Raw genomic sequence first — 18,825 nt, 5'->3', positions numbered from 1 at the left:
TTTAGGCTTTTTCATTTGGGGATTAGAGGACATTCTCTCTAGCTTCATCCTAAGCTTAAAATTCAGAGCCTAAGATTGTATAGATAATGTTGCATCTTTCGGCAGCTGGACTCCAAATGCTAACAACGCTTCCTTGCCTGCATACAGATGTATCAATGCTCAGCTTTAACTCTGTTCAAAAGTGTTCATCTACTTTACTGTTAAATTAGAGTAATTTCACTCCAAAAATCTCCAGAGCTCCCACTCTGGACACTGAGCTCATCAATAAAGAAAGATGAACAGAATTTAAGGCTTTGGTGAAATTCAAGGAGAGCTAAGTCAGAGTTGGGGTTTTTTCTGTATTCTTCGTCTAATGAGGTCAAACTCCGTCTGCAACTCCACGCAGGTGGTGACGCAGCTTGAGGGGACCGTCGGCTGACCTGTGTAATGCAGGTTACCAGTGATCACAGACCCTCTGTTCCTCCTTTGAAAGACCATCACCTTTGTGGGTTTCGATTTCTGTTCTAATAAAAGGAACGCTGGTATCCAAAATGGTGCTCAAAGAGAACGCTGAGCTTCCCAGTGGCTGACTTCGTATTTAATTGGATCATTTTTAGAATGAGGAGGATTCTTTCCCCACAAGTTCTAAAAATAGCAGGAGACCACACAGTTTTGGCTTTGGATTATTGACAGAACAATTTGTCCCATTGGCTTTTTGGCTTTGTTTAGTTGGGAGATAATATTATTCTATTGTCAGATTGATGCTGGTTCTTCTAGCTGTGAGTGGGCTTAACACAAAAGGCGTTCTCCGGGCCAATTTAAATCAGCAGGTAGAAATTGTTACACATCTGAATCAAAATAGAGGAGAAAAGTATATGGCACTTGCTTTGATAAACTCCCACCATTTATTATCTGGGACTGAGGTTTTGAAAAGCAAACACTTTGTAGAGTTTAAGCAATCAGCATCTGATTATTATTTAATGACTGAATTCTCTTAAAGGCTCCATAATAATTAAAATGCAAGAAGGCAACAAAATGTCATCTGAGAGTTTGAATTTTTAAACACCCAGGTTAAAGCATGGGAAATGTAATAGTCTCTCTGCAAAATGAATAATTTCCTTTCCACTAAGTAATCAGTTAGAATTCTAATAGTTCAACATAACATACAGAGCAAAGTGGGTACATGAACCAGCCCCGAGAAAACGTGGTCACACATATGGTGGTTTCGTACCTGACTTTACAAATCTAGGGCTAAGCTACGCGGGGTTTTTGCACTTTGTATCGAACAAAGACCAAAAATAACAAAACTGTCCTGTAACTATAGAATTGTCTGATAAGGCAGGAGGAAGACAGAACTCAGCAAGGCTGTTCCACAAAGTTTTAAAGGACATCTCAGCTACAGTATGGCACAACGAGGCCATGGGTCCACTGGCTCCTGGCCTCTCCCAGGGATCAGTCACAGAAAGATACTATCGGGCCCTGTGGTACTGCAGAACTGAAGTCTTTATTTCATCACATATGAACATTTCCATCACTCAGAGTTCAATCTCCTTCTGTGATGAGGTGTCTCGAATCCCCAGTGAAGGGAAGGCCAGCTCTGTTAGCATATGACAAAAAGAGAAAAAGACCATCTTCCTAAAAGTCTTTTAGATTTTTCTTAAACATTTCTGGGCCAAGTTACTAAAGCTAGAGCAAAAAGCAATGGCCAGGCCTAGACAGACTGCTGTGTGTGAGTGTGTGCTCGGTCATGTCCGACTCTCTGTGACCCCATGGACTGTAGCCTGCCAGACGCCTCTGCCCATGGGATTTGGCAGGCAAGAATATTGGAGTGGGTTGCCATTTCCTCCTCCAGGGGATCTTCCTGACCCAGGGATCGAACCTGCATCTCCCGTGACTCCTGCATTGCAGGCAGATTCTTTATCACTTGAGCCACCAGGAGAACCCAAAACACAGGGTCCTTGCAGCTTAAGCAAGAATCGAACTCAGCCACTGTGCAGTGCAAGGAGATGCTGATGGCAGGGGGGTGATAGGCAGGATACAATAGGAGCAAGACCGCTCCCACAGGGGCTAGGAGGGACTGATGACACCAGGCTTCAGAGGACCTGTGACCTGGGTGGTGACGCTCACATCCCAGGAGGCATACCGGAATCATGTGGGAAGCATGTAAACAAAATCCTGTCTGGTCCTATACCCCAGGGATTCTGACAGAATGGGTCTAGGCTGGGACCTGAAAGTTCCTCATTTGATGGTCACATTTAATGAGGTCAAGAGTCACCCAAGTAAGGCAGGCAGGTTTCTGGCAGTTTCCAGAAGTTATCACATGTCAAACCCAGGGAGGCTACATGTGACTGAAGTTGACCAGACTATAGAGACTGGAAATTAGAATCAAGTCAGGAAATTCTGATGGAGCTCAGGCCTGACCTAGGTCAGCACCCAGAGCGAGAGATCTCCACAGAGGAGAAGTGATTTCTGGAAGTCCTTCACCATTTCTTCTGTGCCACCATTCAATCAATACATTTGTTCTTATTTTACAGCTTGTGATAGAACACAAAATGCCCAGCTAAAAGTGAATTTCTAATAAATAATAAGCAATTTTTAGTAAAGGAATATCTCAAATATCACAAGGGTCAGTAATTTTTAGGATAAATGTATTCCAAATATTGCATCAGTATATGGGAAATATTGCTTGAGCCATACTTGTCCTAAAGCTATGTGTTGTTTACCTGAAATACAATCTCTCTGTGCATCCTATATTTATATTCACTACATCAGGCCACTCCACTCATTTTTAGTCTTCACTGTTATCACGCGCATACTTATTGATCTCCTGTGCAGCCACCCAGCTGAGCATTTAATCTTGTGGCCTTGCGCTCTCCTGTTTCATGATGAGTAACTGTGTTGGGGGCGGACCTAGGTGTGCACAATCGACTCAGCCACTTTCAGAGGGCCTTGCCACAAATGATTTAGCCTTTCTTAGCCTCTGACCCCCTCTAGGTAATGGGGGCTTCTTGTGAGATGTAAGGAGAATTAAGAACAGTAAGCCCCCTATGTAAGAAAGAGTTCCATTCCAAGACTGTGTTCTTAAATTCAATTTGTTCCTAAATCCCACACAATTAATCTAGATACTCAACTAACACTATCAGCTTTAAACATAGTACTGTACTGTATTAGGTTTATAATACATTCACATTTTTGAAAGTTCACCACTTGAAGGTTTGTATGTAGGGACTTACTCTATGAGTCTACAAGGTACAATGTCCAGTGCTTGGCATATAATAAAAGACTCCTTAAATGGCTGCAGTTACTGTCCTGACTTCCCAACTAGTTGATTTCAAGGAGATCTCTGACACACTCATATTAAATTAAAGCAAAAAGAAACTCTTGGTATGGGAATTTCAGTTTCACCTCTTTAGGCTACGAGTAAATTAGTTTGCTTTGAAAACAATATTTAATTAGGGACGTTTCTCCCTTATTTCCCATGCTTTTTCTTTCATTCCCTTCTTGTCATTCCACCTGCCTCTTTCCCACCATTAATTCTCAGATGTGATCATGAACAAGCGATCTGGCTGTGACATGCTGGGAGCAAGAGATATTGATCAGGCGATGCTTATGTGGGTAACTAATTCCTTAGTGTATATATATATTTTAAAATCTACATGTTATTTGGATGGCTTATACAAAGAAGCACAGATACTAAAAAAACAAAACAAAACACTAAAACAGGCTTAGAAAGTACAAAATTCAAGTAGCGAAGGGGGTGGAATAGTTTTACAAGAGAATCGAGGCTAAAGACAATAATAGCATCTAGTGTAAAACCTAACTACGTGCTTCCCAGAAGGCCAGGCAAAAAGGGAAACTATTCCTGGCTTTCCTGTCTAAGAGAGGAAACATGCTGTCAGGAGGGAGAAATTTCCCCAGCAGTAAGATTAATAAATCACCTAGCTCCCCAGACAACATAGTAGGCTGGGTCTATTTTTGGATTTTACTAAAGATACAGAAGCATCCTGGGTTCCAAATATTCTGAAGGAAAAAGTCCCTGAGCACAAAGCAATCAAGAAACAAATATTAAAAATATAAACATGTTTAAGGAAGAAGATTTTGGTTCTAGCAATTTTAGAAATGACCAGGTGTCTGGCTGAGGGCAACCTGAAGAATTACAATGACACCCCATGTAAGTTTTCTTTATTCGTACATCACCCTTTGTCTTTAGAACACTTAAAACATTTTGCAAGTGTCTTCCAGATTCCTTGCCTTTTCGCAAGACTAGATGTTCACAGCACATGGGATGGGTCCTGGGGAGAGGCGCTGCCTGGGGGCTGCACGCAGCTGTCACAGCCCGGCCGCCTGTGTACCTCATCCTACTGCCCGGGTGCGCGCGCCACATGGCCGAGACCAAGGGCAGAGGGTCGCAGCTTCTCAGACAGGACTGGCTGGGGCCTCCTGGGAGAGAGGACTAGAAAAACTTCCAACCCATGCAGCTTTTGCTTTTCGTTACTTTTCTTTATCTGCTTTCTCATTTCGAAACCTTTGAATGAAGCAACCAATTTGAAGCAAATTCCCTGTGGACATTCTCTTGGTGAATTATGTTCATTATTGAACAGCATAGATTTTCTTTTTTTCAAAACAGGAACATTACAGGACTGAAAGAGTGCTTGCTCAATATTAGAAAATGCTTTCAACATGCCAAAAGTTGAGGTTGGTCAGGAAGAGAGTCGTTCATCTTACAGGGGCGGCAAAAATTATCCATATACACACATCTATGCCATATACAAAACATATATCATTCATATTTACATGTAATAGAGGAGGAAAATCAATATTCTGAATTGATTGTTTTCTTTACTAACTGTGGCTAAGCCCAACTCTTCAGCATAAGAAGGTCTGTGGGAATCTGGCCTTGCCCTCCTCTACTCATGGACTGTTGTACTACATCAACTTTAACTCACCACACATTTTATACTTCACAGACCTTCTTTATAACAAAGGTTTCCACTGACTTTATTATTTCTCTCTAACTACTGAACTCCTATGGATCTTGAAGACCCAGATTAAACAGCACCTCCTCCATGAAGCCTTCCCAGAATGCTCCAGGCATGGTGATTAGCCCAACATGGTATTTGATACAAACCCATGACACTTCCCACACTGGACAACAATGAGTTTTAATATGTTTCCCATTCTGTACTACATGACTCCCATTCTGATTTATGCCTTTATGTCTTCAGTGCTGAGACAATCATCTAGCCAAAGATGTATTGAATTGGACTCAAAATCAATTCAGCCAAAAAGAGGGCCTGAGTTAACTAAAAGATACACTCATGCTCTAAAATACTGTTTGTTAAGCCTGATTTGGAGACAGGATCAGTGTGATTCCAAATACTTGCATGGTTTCATAAATTTTTATAGAATTCTCCAAATGAAAATAAGTTTTGAGTTTAGTTTGTAAATGTCCTTATATTGACCACAGTGCCCCTTGAAAAAGGACAGTGTCTCCAAATGAGAGAAGGCAAACTCAATAAAATTCCACAAAGCTCTATTTTGGGGAGCTACTTTCTAAAGAAAGAGAAAGAGTGGGAGAGAGAGAAAGAAGGAGGGGCAGAAAGCATTTAAATTAGGTTCGAATTTATCATATGCTTTTTGTAAATTTGGTGTGAACTTACAGCTTTTATTACATATACTGGTGTTTTTACATAACAGGTCATGATGATTAAAATCTGTTGACCTACACAAACAATAGCAAAGAGCAGAGGCTGTAACGCATGTTCCCGATCTACAACCCAGCTGTGTAGCCCTTCCCTTCCCAGCCCTTCCCTTCCCAGTGGAGCACCAGCCTTCACTCTATTGGAAGGACTATGGCGTGAATAATTCATATTAGCTGGTTTTGCTAACTTCGGTGGTACCTCCGAAAAGTCAGTTCTTAAACAGCCTCATCTCCAGCTACAAAAAAATGGCAAAGGCCAAAGCATTGGGCTGCAAGGTCCTGTGGTTTTCAACACCTCACTCCTGTCCCTGAGGCTCAGTGCCATGGCCAGGCGTTGGGCTCCAAGGACCAGCTCTCCCTTGCTCTCCTCAGGGCTCAGCAGGAGGGCCTCCCTGGGCCAGGACGCACAGCTCATGCCCCCTTCAGCTCCCAGCCCTCCCCAAAGACCAGTCTGGGTCCAGGACCCTGGGATGTGCACCACAAACCCTGGAGTTTTCTGTCAAAGCTACTAGCACGTACCACTGAGCTGAGTACCCCTGAGGTCCTATGCCCACCTCCTACGAGGCGGTACGGCCATCAGAACGAGGACTGTGTCACTCTGAGCTGGCACAGGGTCGGGGCCATGGGGACCCTGAGTAGGCGTTCACATCCAGTGTCTGCATGGTTGCAGATAAAGGAATACATGCATGAAGATCGCCAGTACCATGATTAGTTTGTGCCTTTTATCTCTCTCTTCCAGACATCTGCCACAAAATCCCACCTTGATCCTGGAACCCTGAGCACTCTGCACCGCCGGCAGGGCTGGGTATCACTAAGGTCATCCTGTCCAGTCCTCTGACACCCCTGCTCCATCTCACCAGATGCCCACGGCCTGCAGGACCCATCTCCAGTTCCAGATTATGATGTCTGGGCTGCATCATCACCCAACTAAGTCTGCACCTAAGATTCCCATGGCTCCCAGTCCCCATCCTATGTCCACTAATGCTGAACTTCAGCTCCACCCCTTATAAGGCTGTCCATACTCTTTGGCTTGGATGAAATGCCCTCACCCCTTCCTGGTCCAGCAAACCCCTCTGCCTCCTACAGACTCAGCTCCAAAGGTACTTGCACTAAAGTTACCCTGAATCCTGGGACCTCAGTTTTATCTTCCTGCCTTCAGTTTCTCCAACTCTCTATCCCACTCCCTATCATAAGGGAAAATGCCTGGGAAGACTATCAGTTATTTAGTTGTTCGTTGCAAATCTGAGCTTTTGAGGGCAGTACAGTCCTTATATCTGTCTACTCCAGTATCGGGCACAGAATCTGACACGTGAAGCTACTGAATGAATGAATGAGGGAGGAAAATACGTGGCAGAAAATGAGAAAATGAAACAGAGAACAATTTAACAGGAGCTAAGAGGGGGTGAGAGAGAGGAATAAGGTGGAAAGCTTAAGATGAGACACAAACAGAGGCCGCTCTCCTCTCTGGAAGGATCCCATGGGATCAAGGCAGGTCAGTTCTGAGGAATGGAGAAGGAAGACATGTACAAGCCATGGAATTGTGAGAGGATCAAGCGAGGTCTGTCCCAAAGGGACAGGCCCAGCTGGAGGACAGCAGGAAGGCCCCAGAACCAGGGAAACAGAACAGCAGCATGGAGGAGGAGGAGGAGGAGGAGCAGCAGCAAGGCAGAAGCTAAGGGTGGTCAAGGCAAGATCATTGCTTCATAACTTCCTATTCCTACAGGTCTGCACAGAAGCCACAACCAAGGAAGACACGGTTAGAGCCCTGTCTTGTTTGTAAAGCCATTTCCCAAAACATCTCAGAAACGCTTCCAGCAGGAGCCACTGTTACGCAGGTTCAGAGTTGTGAGACCACAGCCAAGGGACGCCTCTTCCCCAAGGTCCCATAGAATGCTCTGCGGGCATTGGATTTCAAGTGCAGTCTTCTGCCACACAAATGACCCTTCATGTTGGGAATAAGATTTAAATTTGCCAGTATCTTTGGGTTTCTGCTTGCTCTCTACCCTTTTGAGCTTGGACTGTTCTCACAAAGCCAGTTTACAAAGATACAGAATCACAGTAAGGCCCACGTCACAGCACAGAACTTGCTAGATGCAGCAGCCTCTAGTCTAGGACATGCAGACAGGAGAGCAGGAGCAGAAAGCCAGCCCCATATACAGCTTCCAAGTCCAGAAGGTGGCCGGGGAGCGGGGCCGGGGGAGGGAGGCGGGAATCAGCCAGTCAACACGCTTTTCACCATTTCAGGTCATCTCCTGCCAAGGAAAGCTATGTGAACCTCACTAAGCCAGTCTCTGCAGCTTTGTGACAGGGACTCCAAGCATTCAAACTGGCTTCTAGCTTTTGGGAAAGCTCTTCTATTAACAGCACTAGTGCGGGTGTGTGTGTTTGTAAAAACCATCTTTCCAACTTCTGTCAACTTGGTGCTTTAACATCTGCCCTCCATGCCATATGCCAGATAATCCTAGTTTGGACAACCCAAGAATATGCCCCAGGCACCTTGCCTTGGCCTCGTGCCTCCCTCATCACCTGTATCCCATCTACAGAGGAGTTCTCCTCCAGGAAGCACGCTTTTCAAATACAAACCTACCCACACAGGCCCTCACCCCTAACCGCCTCCTTTAATGGACTCTAATACTCCAGGCTACTATTCTCCTATCCTAATCACCCCAGGGCCAGCCCCTCTGCCCCAGAGTCTACTGAAATTACCCAAACGAGTGAATCCTAAACCCACATGCCATGCATGAGGCATGTTCGTCACCTCTTCCTGCCTCCAAAATCCACAGTAAAGGCTCCTGCCACAATTACCCGGCTCCTGCTTCCTAACTGACCCTAGTCCCTTCCCACATGGCCCCTGCTGGCACAGCGAGCCGCTCTTCTTAGGAATTGTGAATAATAAACTATGCTTTCAATGGCAATCATCTCTTGTCTGTTGGTCTTACCATATCTAGAATTTTCTATAAGTATACTATATTTTAGAACTGTGTGTATGTGTGTGTGTTTTGGCATGGGTGTGGGTAGAGGCATGGGTGTGGGTGGAGAATCTGATTCTCCAGTTGTCTTCAGAGAAAATGGAAGGTTCATTTTTCTCCCGATATGGAAACATGTACCTTTTCAATATCTCATAGATTATACACATAAATAAGGGATGCTTTGCCAGGTTGCAAGTAAACTCACTGCACAGATGTTTGAATGGGAGTCTGTTGTCTTCATCCCGAAGTGCTCTGTCACCTAGCCTGCTCTCCTGCTTCTAACCACGTGGAGCTAATGCCCTGGGCATCACTTGCCTCTCCATTTGCAAGCTGCCACTTTCTAGGCTGTCAGGCTGACAACTTGTCACCACACCCTGTAAAGAGGCTGTCAAATTCTTCTTTAAAATACACACACACGCCACAACAATGGAATGGACCCCCTCACAGTGACTGAGACTTCCAGTGTCTGAACTGTTCCCTGTGCCAGATGACAGCAGTGGCAGAAACCCACAGCTGCATTTGGTTGGCACTCCAGCTGTTGGCATGCCACCTCCAAGCTGAGCCCAGTGGTTGACCTTTGAGGACTTACACAGTCTGAGATGTGGTCTGCTGATTTCTTGGCCCTGGGAGTTCTACATTTCTAGGGACTCAGAAGAAATGGAAACATTTACTTATTACTAAATGCCACACTGCCTATGGAACTGTTTCATTTCAATGAGGCAATTACTTTGAAAGAATAAAACATTCTGCTTGTAGGGATGTAATTTAGACTTGCAAGTTGCTATAGGGTAGTATGAAAAATGTTTGTGAATGATGGCCTTTCCCTCCTAATGATTTCAGACCCGAAGAAGGTTGAAATTGGCTACATGAACTGGAAGAAAAGCAATGGACAGATTTCTACTAAATATTAATTTAATCGAGCCTCCTTTGCTATCTATACCAGACAAAACTGTCACCAGTAACAAAATATGTCCAAGTTCTAACATCTTATACCTGTAAAGCTGACCTTTTTTGGAAAAAGAATCTTTGTGTGCCTGAGTGCTAAGTCGCTTCAGTCGTGTCCGACTCTTTGCGACCCCATGGACTATAGCTCAACAGGCCCCTCTCTCCATGGGATTCTCCAGGCAAGAATACGGAGTGGGTTGCCATGCCATCCTCCAGGGGATCTTCCCTACTTAATTAAGGCTTGTGAGATCATTCCAGATAACTGTCTGGACCCTAAATTCAACAACAAGTGTTCTTATAAAAAGAGAGAAGACAGGAAATAACACACAGGAGCAGGCCATGTGAGGCCAGAGGGAGAGACTGGAGTCAAGCTGCTATGAGCAAACAAATACTTGGAGGCACTAGAAGTTGGAAGAGATTAGCAGAGATTCTCCCCTAGAGCCTTCTGAGGGAGTATGACTCCGACAACATTTTGATTTTGGATTCCTCACTTCCAGAAGGGTGGGAGAAGGAAGACCTTTGCATTGTTTTCAGCCAACAGTTTGTTACAGCAACCCTAGGACACTAATATCTTGTCATATGTTCAGTCAAAGTCGAAAAGGCACAAATAATGTCAAACTGCATCCTTGTCTCACAACATTTGAAAATCGGTATGTTTAACTATCGCATCTAGCCCTCTCCCTTGCAAGCAGAAAAGGCTAAATGATAAAATCTTCCATGCCACCAAACAGAAAGATAGGCTCCGTGTCCCAGCAAACCCTGTGAGTTCATCTCCCTTCTCTCCTGCATTAGGGCAAGCCTGCTCCTCTGATTTCTAAATTATCAGAGAGGAGTGGCATCAATATCAGTCTGGAAGCTTCCCCGAGTTAGCAAACTCATTATTCCCCCTGACAATGTTCTTTTATTGTTTATGTGTCCTACAGAGAAGATCTCCTTCATATTGCAACTGAACTTTCATTGCTCTGTCTGGTTGTAAAAGTCATCCCTTAATCGATACATAAATATTCTTCAAAGGTACCTTAAATGATTAACTCAGGAAAATGCAACATCAGGATTGCACATCCTGACATCATTCAGGAAAGAGTTGATTTGCGTTATTTTGTAAGACAAGGCTATTAAATTCAACTATTCCATTGTACTGGCTATTAATATTTTCAAGAAACTTCACCTTTCCACTCTGAGCTGACAAAGCAAGAATAATTTTGAGTGACTTCTGTGATCATTCTCCAAACCTCAAAGCGTCACTGAGGCCTGTAGAATTCAAAATACATACAGGTCTCTTCTTACATGACTTGAGATTTTAGAACAAGAGCCACAAAACACAAAAAAGCCATACACATCCCTTTTTTCTCTAAGTGGATAGAAAAAGAAATGATCATATGAAGCAGAACTGTTTAACTGTTAGGAAAAAAAAGAAAAAACAAACAACATTGCCTGTGTGTGTTAGTTGCTCAGTCCTGCCCAACTCTTTGCAACCCCATGGAATACAGCTCACCAGGCTCCTCTGTCCATGGGATACTCCAGGCAAGAATACTGGAGTGGGCTGCCATTCCCTTCTCCAGGGGATCTTCCCAACCCGGGGATCAAACCCGGGTCTTCTGCATTGCAGGCAGATTCTTTACCGACTGAGCCACCTGGGAAGCCCCAACATTGCCTGAGCACAAACTAATTCTTAAATACACTTATTTCTTGAATTAGTTTTCCAAACACATGGTCACTGTCTCATGGAGTAACATGTAGCATGAATTAAGCATTTGGAAAGCAACCAGTTTTTAGTAGTAAAGAAACTGCGGGGATTAGCCAGAGCAGGAGGAGAATATAGTACTTGTGGGAGGATGAAAAGGAATTTCATCAGTTGGCTGGCATGACTACTACCACCCCACACCCCACCTTTATTCAGATGTAATTGACAAATATGACTACTCTTCATGACGCAGAATACCGGTGAGCAATAATGACTCACACTTCTTCAGAATTAGAAATTGTGTAAATAACAAAGGACTCATTCTTTACCTTCATTTTTCCCCCTACATATTTAGTTTTGATATACAAAATGAAGCTTAAAGCATCAGGCTTCCCAATGTATGTACATGGACAATAACCCCCATTAAACCATCCCTGTATGTCCCAATGGACTGTATATTATTTTTCAGCTCAGATCTCTGAGTAGGGCAATCTTCTGCAAAATTTTGCAGTTATTGGAATTTGGTGTCAATGGCCTTTAACCTTATTCCCAATAAGATTCAGAAGAAAATCATCACATGAATCTCTTCACTCTGGAGGCATAACTGGCTGATACAATTTAATTGGGTACCTATCTAAAATATCCAAATCTTTTAAAGATCAAGAGGTAGCTGCTAGTCTTTAAACATTCAACCTGATATGCCTGACAGAAAAATAAAAATAGTTTCAAATATCAAAGTATTATTATTGAAATGTAGAAAAGTAGCATTAGGATCAAACTTAAATCTCAGAAGGGGCTGGCTCTACAGGCTTGATGGAAAATCTGTGGTGGTCATCACCAGGTGAAGTGTAGACTTTTATGTCATGTCACTCATTCTGGGCTCTACAGATGGACTATTGCCAACTGCATGAGCAACAGAAGGACAAGAAGAAAACTGCACCCTCGCCTAATGCACAGCCCTCCAACACAGGTTCTTCGTAAGCAAACAAACAAAAGGCTGGAAAGATGAGAGGAATGAACTCTACAGGACTTCTTATTTCCTATCAGATAAACCTAAAAATAAAACTGACATTCTGAAATGGCTGACACAAAATACTAAATATCTGTATTATGTCTGTACCCCCTGACACACAATACGCTTCATATTCATAAGAAAAAAATTGTTAAGAGGGGAATATGCCCTGGGTTTCCTTCATCTTATTCATCTCTATTTTTGTAGCTTCTATAATAAATTCAAGGTCAAAAATCAACTCTGGACTATTAATAGATCTATCAGCAATCACATTTCCAGCATCATGGAAACATGCGTCACATTCTCTCCATCTAGCATTGATGATAGCTTCCAGCATCCTGTACCCTTGTTTAAAAAAATTTTTAAAGGCAATTATTCCCTTCAGGGCAAGCTTTGTGGCACATTTTACAATGCTGCTGAAATGAGAGAGGTAATATCTATCTGGAAATCCAGTTAAAAGTCATTATTAGGAGGGACACATCTGATGAAGCAAAAAATCAAATTATAAAAAACAGACCAAGCAAGAGATACCTACATTCTGAACATTTTCAGTAGATTCTCCCCAACCTGTTCTCATAGACATTCAACACTGAATTTCTGAAACTATCCCTTTTCTGCTTTGAGAGCTGTAATTGAATTCTCTTTCTCTCTGTTTCACAACTTTTTTTCCTTAAATATAAACTAGGGTAAGTAAAGACTTTTCTCAGAGGGTCCCAATGACTGAACTCCAAAATTAATTATCGAAGTGTATGCTTTCATTCTATACTCCCAATTCTGTAAGACAGTGACATGTGGACACCTGGGTAGTTGCCACTTTTTGGCTATTGTGAATATTGCTGCTATGAACATAGGTATGCAAATATCTGCTCTAGTCACTATCTTTAATTTTTTGGGAGTATATCCTCAGAAGTTAAACTGCTGGATCATATGACAAATTCTATGTTTAATTTTATGAGGAGTTGTCATACCATATGGTAATCAGAGTGTTTGAGATTTTCTTGCTGACTTACAAGAGTTCTTTATATATACTGGATTTAATTCTCTTATTTTAAAAAAATTTTTTTAATTAATTTCTATTGGAGTGTAGTTGACCTACAATGCTGGGTTAGTTCCTGCTGTACATACATCCCCTCTTTTTTCAGTAAATCTATTTTTAAGTTAAGAAAATTGAATTAATTTTTCCTTTAAAATTAAAATATTTTAGTTTTTCCTTTGAAATGAAAGAAAATGAATAGTCATGAAAATAGTAAGTAATGTACCTTCTATTTGTAGAGTAAATAAGAGACTATTCAGATCTGACAGCTTTTAAACAAGGCAGCTATTGCTGGCTTCACTCTGCTTTAGGGTGAACAGAGGACTTGCTCGATGTCACAGAGCAGACGCACAGTTCAGACTGAAATTTAACTACTCTCATGCCAACTATATTTCCTCTGTGCAACTATTTCATAGGGGCTTTCACTTTGCCACCTAATACACTGAATACACAGAACTAATGTGCAAGTCACAAATTGCTTCTTAATAGAGAAAAACTAAGGTCCTATTCTAAAACATAACTGGAGAAGAAGAGTCAAAGAATTTACCTACCACAATTTTTTTCCCTGCCACATTTATCTTGAAAATATGTCTTTAATTTGGGAGGAAGAAAATACACTTTTATTTCACTTGCTCCAGGTTCCTAGTATAATAAAACTTGCCTTTTATGACATATTTATTAAAACTTTGCACCCACTTTGAAATCTGTAAAATAGCCTTTAAACATATCGAAGTGCTTGCAGGTGTATTTGCAGAGGTGTCTCACTAGTATTGGAACACATATGCACCTTAGTGCAAAAACCATATCTGCAATGTACTAAGCAGATACTGAATATCAGGAAGGAAAATTTATTGTTACCTCTCCTTCAGAAGAAAAGTATCATGCTACTCATACTATAAGTTTTTCAAATGACTTTTATTTCATATACATCAAATCCAGGTGTATTATATCAAGGAAAAGCCAAGCTTTGAAGCTCATCACACACAGAGATTGCACAAACTGAAGTGAGATTTAGGTAATATTCTCTCCAACCATCTTTAATCTCACGACATTTTAATCTCTGTTCCTTCAGTAGGGAGAGAGAAAAGGCAGTGACACATGACTCTGTTACTGGACATCAGTTCTGGTCAGAATTCTTTCGGATGATTTCATATGATCTTAGCAGAAAGATTTATATTAATGATCATAAAGCTACTTGAAAACAAGATCACAGTGCACTAAATTTTCTAAAGGCACCAGAAGCAGTATCAGATTTGGGTCTAAAAACCCAGGAAGGTTTTTCATTAGGTAGCAAAGGAATACTGTTCTGGCCTACACCCAAAGCTCAAGATTAACTTTATAACTGTACAATGATAAAAGATGCTTAAATAAAGTACGAAAGACAGTTGAAATCCAGAAAATGACTTCAGCTTGGTTCAGGCTTTCATGTGGCTATTTTTCCCATCCTTGTCAAGATTTGAAGGTTGCCCCTGAGGTCAGCTGAGTTGGAGGCAAAGTTTGGAACTGACACAGCATCAAGCTGCAAGCCAATCTCCCACTTCTTGGGGCAGACATGCCTGTCCCCTCTGAAGCCTGCAGGCAGGTGTTCCAGCCCAGCTGTTCTTACATTTCATCCTCCATGTGAAAATGGCTGATGTCTACGTGGGAATAGACTGTCTTGGGGGGACACATCAGAAAGCATGGGTTGGATAAGATGGACTTTGGTTAGAAACAATTCTTTCCCAACAAAGAATACACTGGTTAGGCAAGTGAAAACAATATAGGGATACTTCTGAATTTGTGTCAAGTTATGTTTTAAGTGGGTTTGAGATACAAAGTTAATTAAACATTTTAACAGTTACTGGAAAAAGCAAAATGTGCTGGCAATGTCACTTGGTAGAAACATGACCTTGGCAAGTTACTTGAACCCCTCTGAGGGTCAATTCCCTCCTCTGAAAGGTGAGGGTAATAATAGCATCTTTGTCTTAGAAGACATGAATGTTCAATGAAATCCTGTTGACATCGACTGGCAGCACAAAATGAGTGCTCCATGAATACTGGCCGCTATCCTCATTAACCAAAAGCCACTTCACAACTAATTGTAGCATTCCATTGCTGAGTTCTATTTGAACTCCCAATCCTTGCTCGAAGGCAAAAAAAAAAAAAAAATCAAACAAGATGTGAGATATTCAAAGAGCAAGAATAGCAAATTACGGATCTGCTATTACAAAATTAAGTATAGGGCCTCATAAAGGGCCTGTGTGAGTGAAGAGCTCTAAAACTTAAGGGTCATTAGCTTCACGGCAAATTTGTCTCTACACAACTGTCTTGATGAGCAGCCCAAATATTTTGAGCTTCAGCCCGTGAGTGCAGTGCAACTGGTTTCCAGACTTCCACAAGGCAGAAGTCACTCTGCTGGGAAGGCTGTCTAGTGGACGGAGAAAAGCGGGAAGCCAAAGCAGCGAAGTGATGAGCTAAGATGGAGTAATCCCACGCAGAGAGAGATAAGTGCTTGTGGGATGAAAACAGCATCTAGAATCAGCTAGAGCCACTGTCTCTAAAAGCCACTCTGTGGACTGGTGCTCGTCCACAGTCAATGGCAGGCAAAAGCCTGGAGGCAGCTGCATCTGAGACACATCTCTTTCTGGGCCCAGTGGGTCAAGGTCAGTGCAGCGTCTCCGCTTAGCCCACACACAGGACCAGGCCTGGTGGACATCCCTTTCTCGGGTCCTAACTACGCAGGCGCCCCACACTTTCAGCTCAGGCATATGAGCTCTGCTTAGTCTGACCAGAATAGTCTAAATTTAGAGGACAACTATTTGGATATTCATTCCATGTTCAATTATGAATGTAATAACAACGGAAACACCAGAGCACAGTCAAAACCCAGACGTTACGTCACTACTTGGGCTTATGCTGAACTAGCTAAGTTACATTGGGGGTTTTAGTTAGGATACAAAATAGGTACAAATAAAGGTAGTCACACAGTAAAAGGAAAATTTTAGGTTGTCATTTTTCATCATTCATATTTTCAAAATGTGTGTTTAAAATTTTGCAAGTCAACAAAAATTGCCAATATTCTCTTTGAGAAAGAATTACATCTTCTTCTGCACTCTCTTAATTCTGCTGTTAAAAAACACCTTCTTGGAAATGCAAACCAAATCTCACAATGGAGTACCCCAATGAACCCACCAGAATGACTGCAATGAAAAAGATACACACGACAACCGTTGTGGGGAGACAGACAAGCAACCCTCATACACTGCTGGTGGGAGGAGAAATTGGTACAGCTGAGTGTACAAAAAATTCCTTTATTAGACTCCTAGATAGGTACTCACATAAACATACAGATAAAGTCACCAAGTGGCAGGAAGTAGAATGTTGACTTTGACACAGTTTGTAAAAGCTCAGAGCTGGAAATTACTCAAATGTCTATCAGCAACTGAATGGCTAAGTAATCTGTGGTGTATTCATTCAGTGGAATTCTATAAAGCTGAGAATAAATGAACACAGCCCTGCATAAAGTCACTCACATAACGTTGAGTGAAAGAAACTTGATATAAAAGACCACATGCTGTATGACTCCATTAATAAAACGTTTAAAAACAGGCAACACTAATCTGTGTTGTTTGAAGTCAGGATAGATGTTAACATAATCTTTGGGCTGGGGAGTAGTGCCAAGGAGGCATGAGGGGCTGGGGTGCTCTCTTTCTTGTTCTGGGCCCTGCTGCAGGTGCCTACTTACTTCATGAAAATTCCTTGAGTTTGCTTACGACGTGTGCAGTTTTCTGTTTGTAAAACTTTCGAATGGTCTGTCTTTCTTGAAACTAAAGAGACTGTCACTATAGTAGTCCCTCATGGATGAGATTGTGAGATTCCTACGGCTGGGAACTGCTTGTCTAGAGGCCACCAAGAGACCCAGGCATAAAGAACAAAACTGCATGTTCCTGCATTTTTAGTGGAGACTCATGACACTATAGCAATGAAAGAAGGCACCAGAGAAGGGGTTAGAAATATCAATAAGTCTACAAATTTCTGGAGTCTCCACACATACTGCTCTCTGGAAAAAAACTGTAGCAAAATAACACATTATAGGCAAACATGTTTATCCCAAATGTTCTTTTTCATTTCTTGCCATCTTCTACTCTGGGCACATTTTGCTCTGTGATGATGTAGCCTCTTTTGGAGAGTTTAAGCAAGAGTTTTAAGAATGATCACTCTGTAAGGACTTTCCATGAACTTTTTCTACTTAGATTTTCCTTGCTCATCTCCAGTTTTCATTTCCTGTCTCTTGATCTGTTTTTAACATATTAGAAAGTTAATCTGAAATGTCAGACCTGTTCCAACATACAGTTCTTATCAAGGTAGTTTTAATAAAAAACAGCTTGAAAATTTAATTAAACATGAGATAGTTTATCTCAGCCCACTATTGTAGTTCCAAAACAACTTTCCTTTTCCATAAAAATACAATCACAATGACCAAGACAGATGAGGGGCTCAATAAACAAGTCTCACATATGAATCTGCTGGTTCTGCTTCTGAAATCTGGCAAAGAGCAGAAGCCAGAAGTTTTGCGCTGAAAAACAATACAACCATTAAGGCGAACCTGAAATGTGAAGACTGGAAAAAAATATTCTCTACTGGTTTTTCAAAAAATAAACCAGGTCCAGGATGTGAAAATCTAAAATGAAAAATCAAAACCCAGAGGGAATAAGGAACAACAGGAAAAGAGTCTCCCTCATGTGCATCAACAGTAGCTTGCTATGTGCTCTGTCTTCCTTGTGTTTTGCTCCTAACAATTTGAATGTATTAGACTCAATTTTTGAGATGTCCTGTGGTCACCTGTGTAAGTGTATTAAATGCCCCAACATCTGTTTCATGCATGACTAACTTCAGACAGGGTCTATTAATGATGGACCTAAAGAGAAATAAATGGTTCCCCCTAGTTCCCTTCATGCTCCACTTGAAAATTTTGATTGGTTACATTGTGTTTTAAGTTCCTTTACTGGTTATCTTTGTACTTTCAAGCAATACTTGTAATTTAAGCCTTGGTTGCTTAATGTATTCATTTTAGACAGTAGCTTTTTTTACTGCTGGCAAGGAAACAAGAGGAAAGCCACATCCCTGAACTCCCACACCCTCTCCAGCTATGAATTTTTGTTACTTGTGTTTGATAAATTATGTTATTAATGACTCATTAGGAAGACGTGAAACATTTGCATCCTCTTCTATAATCCTAATTCCCACAATTGTTTTGACTTTTATATTGAAAAGGACATACTCCTTATTTCAGCATCTCTATTAATTCCTGGTTAAAGAAATCTCAAAATCAAGTCTTTAGTTTCCAGAAGAGCTCACAGATGTCACACTTATTTGCACAGTCAAAGATGTTTCTCTTTTGCCTTTATTCCTGAGATTTCGGGCTCCCACTGTCCACTTCCCTGGCACTACAGATAAAAAGCAGGCCTGAGCTCAGCTGTGGAAATTTCTAGAGGCAGCCTTACAGATCATACGATTCCCATG

At 41.7% G+C, this 18,825-nt stretch overlaps 1 protein-coding gene and 1 non-coding gene across 2 annotated transcripts in view; both read right to left on the bottom strand.

Annotated features, from left to right (window-relative positions):
• FRMPD4 (FERM and PDZ domain containing 4) overlaps nt 1-18,825 on the bottom strand; it is a 513,884-nt gene that overhangs the window by 295,760 nt on the left and 199,299 nt on the right. The gene's annotated exons all lie outside the window — the stretch shown is intronic.
• TRNAC-GCA (transfer RNA cysteine (anticodon GCA)) lies at nt 11,163-11,234 on the bottom strand. Its single transcript has one exon. It is a non-coding gene; the product is annotated as a tRNA-Cys (tRNA).

The sequence above is a fragment of the Muntiacus reevesi genome, chromosome X (genome assembly GCF_963930625.1).
Source record: "Muntiacus reevesi chromosome X, mMunRee1.1, whole genome shotgun sequence".
NCBI classification, from domain to species: domain Eukaryota; kingdom Metazoa; phylum Chordata; class Mammalia; order Artiodactyla; family Cervidae; genus Muntiacus; species Muntiacus reevesi.
Note: the sequence above shows the minus strand (reverse complement) of the source record. Positions and strands in the feature narration are given on the sequence as shown.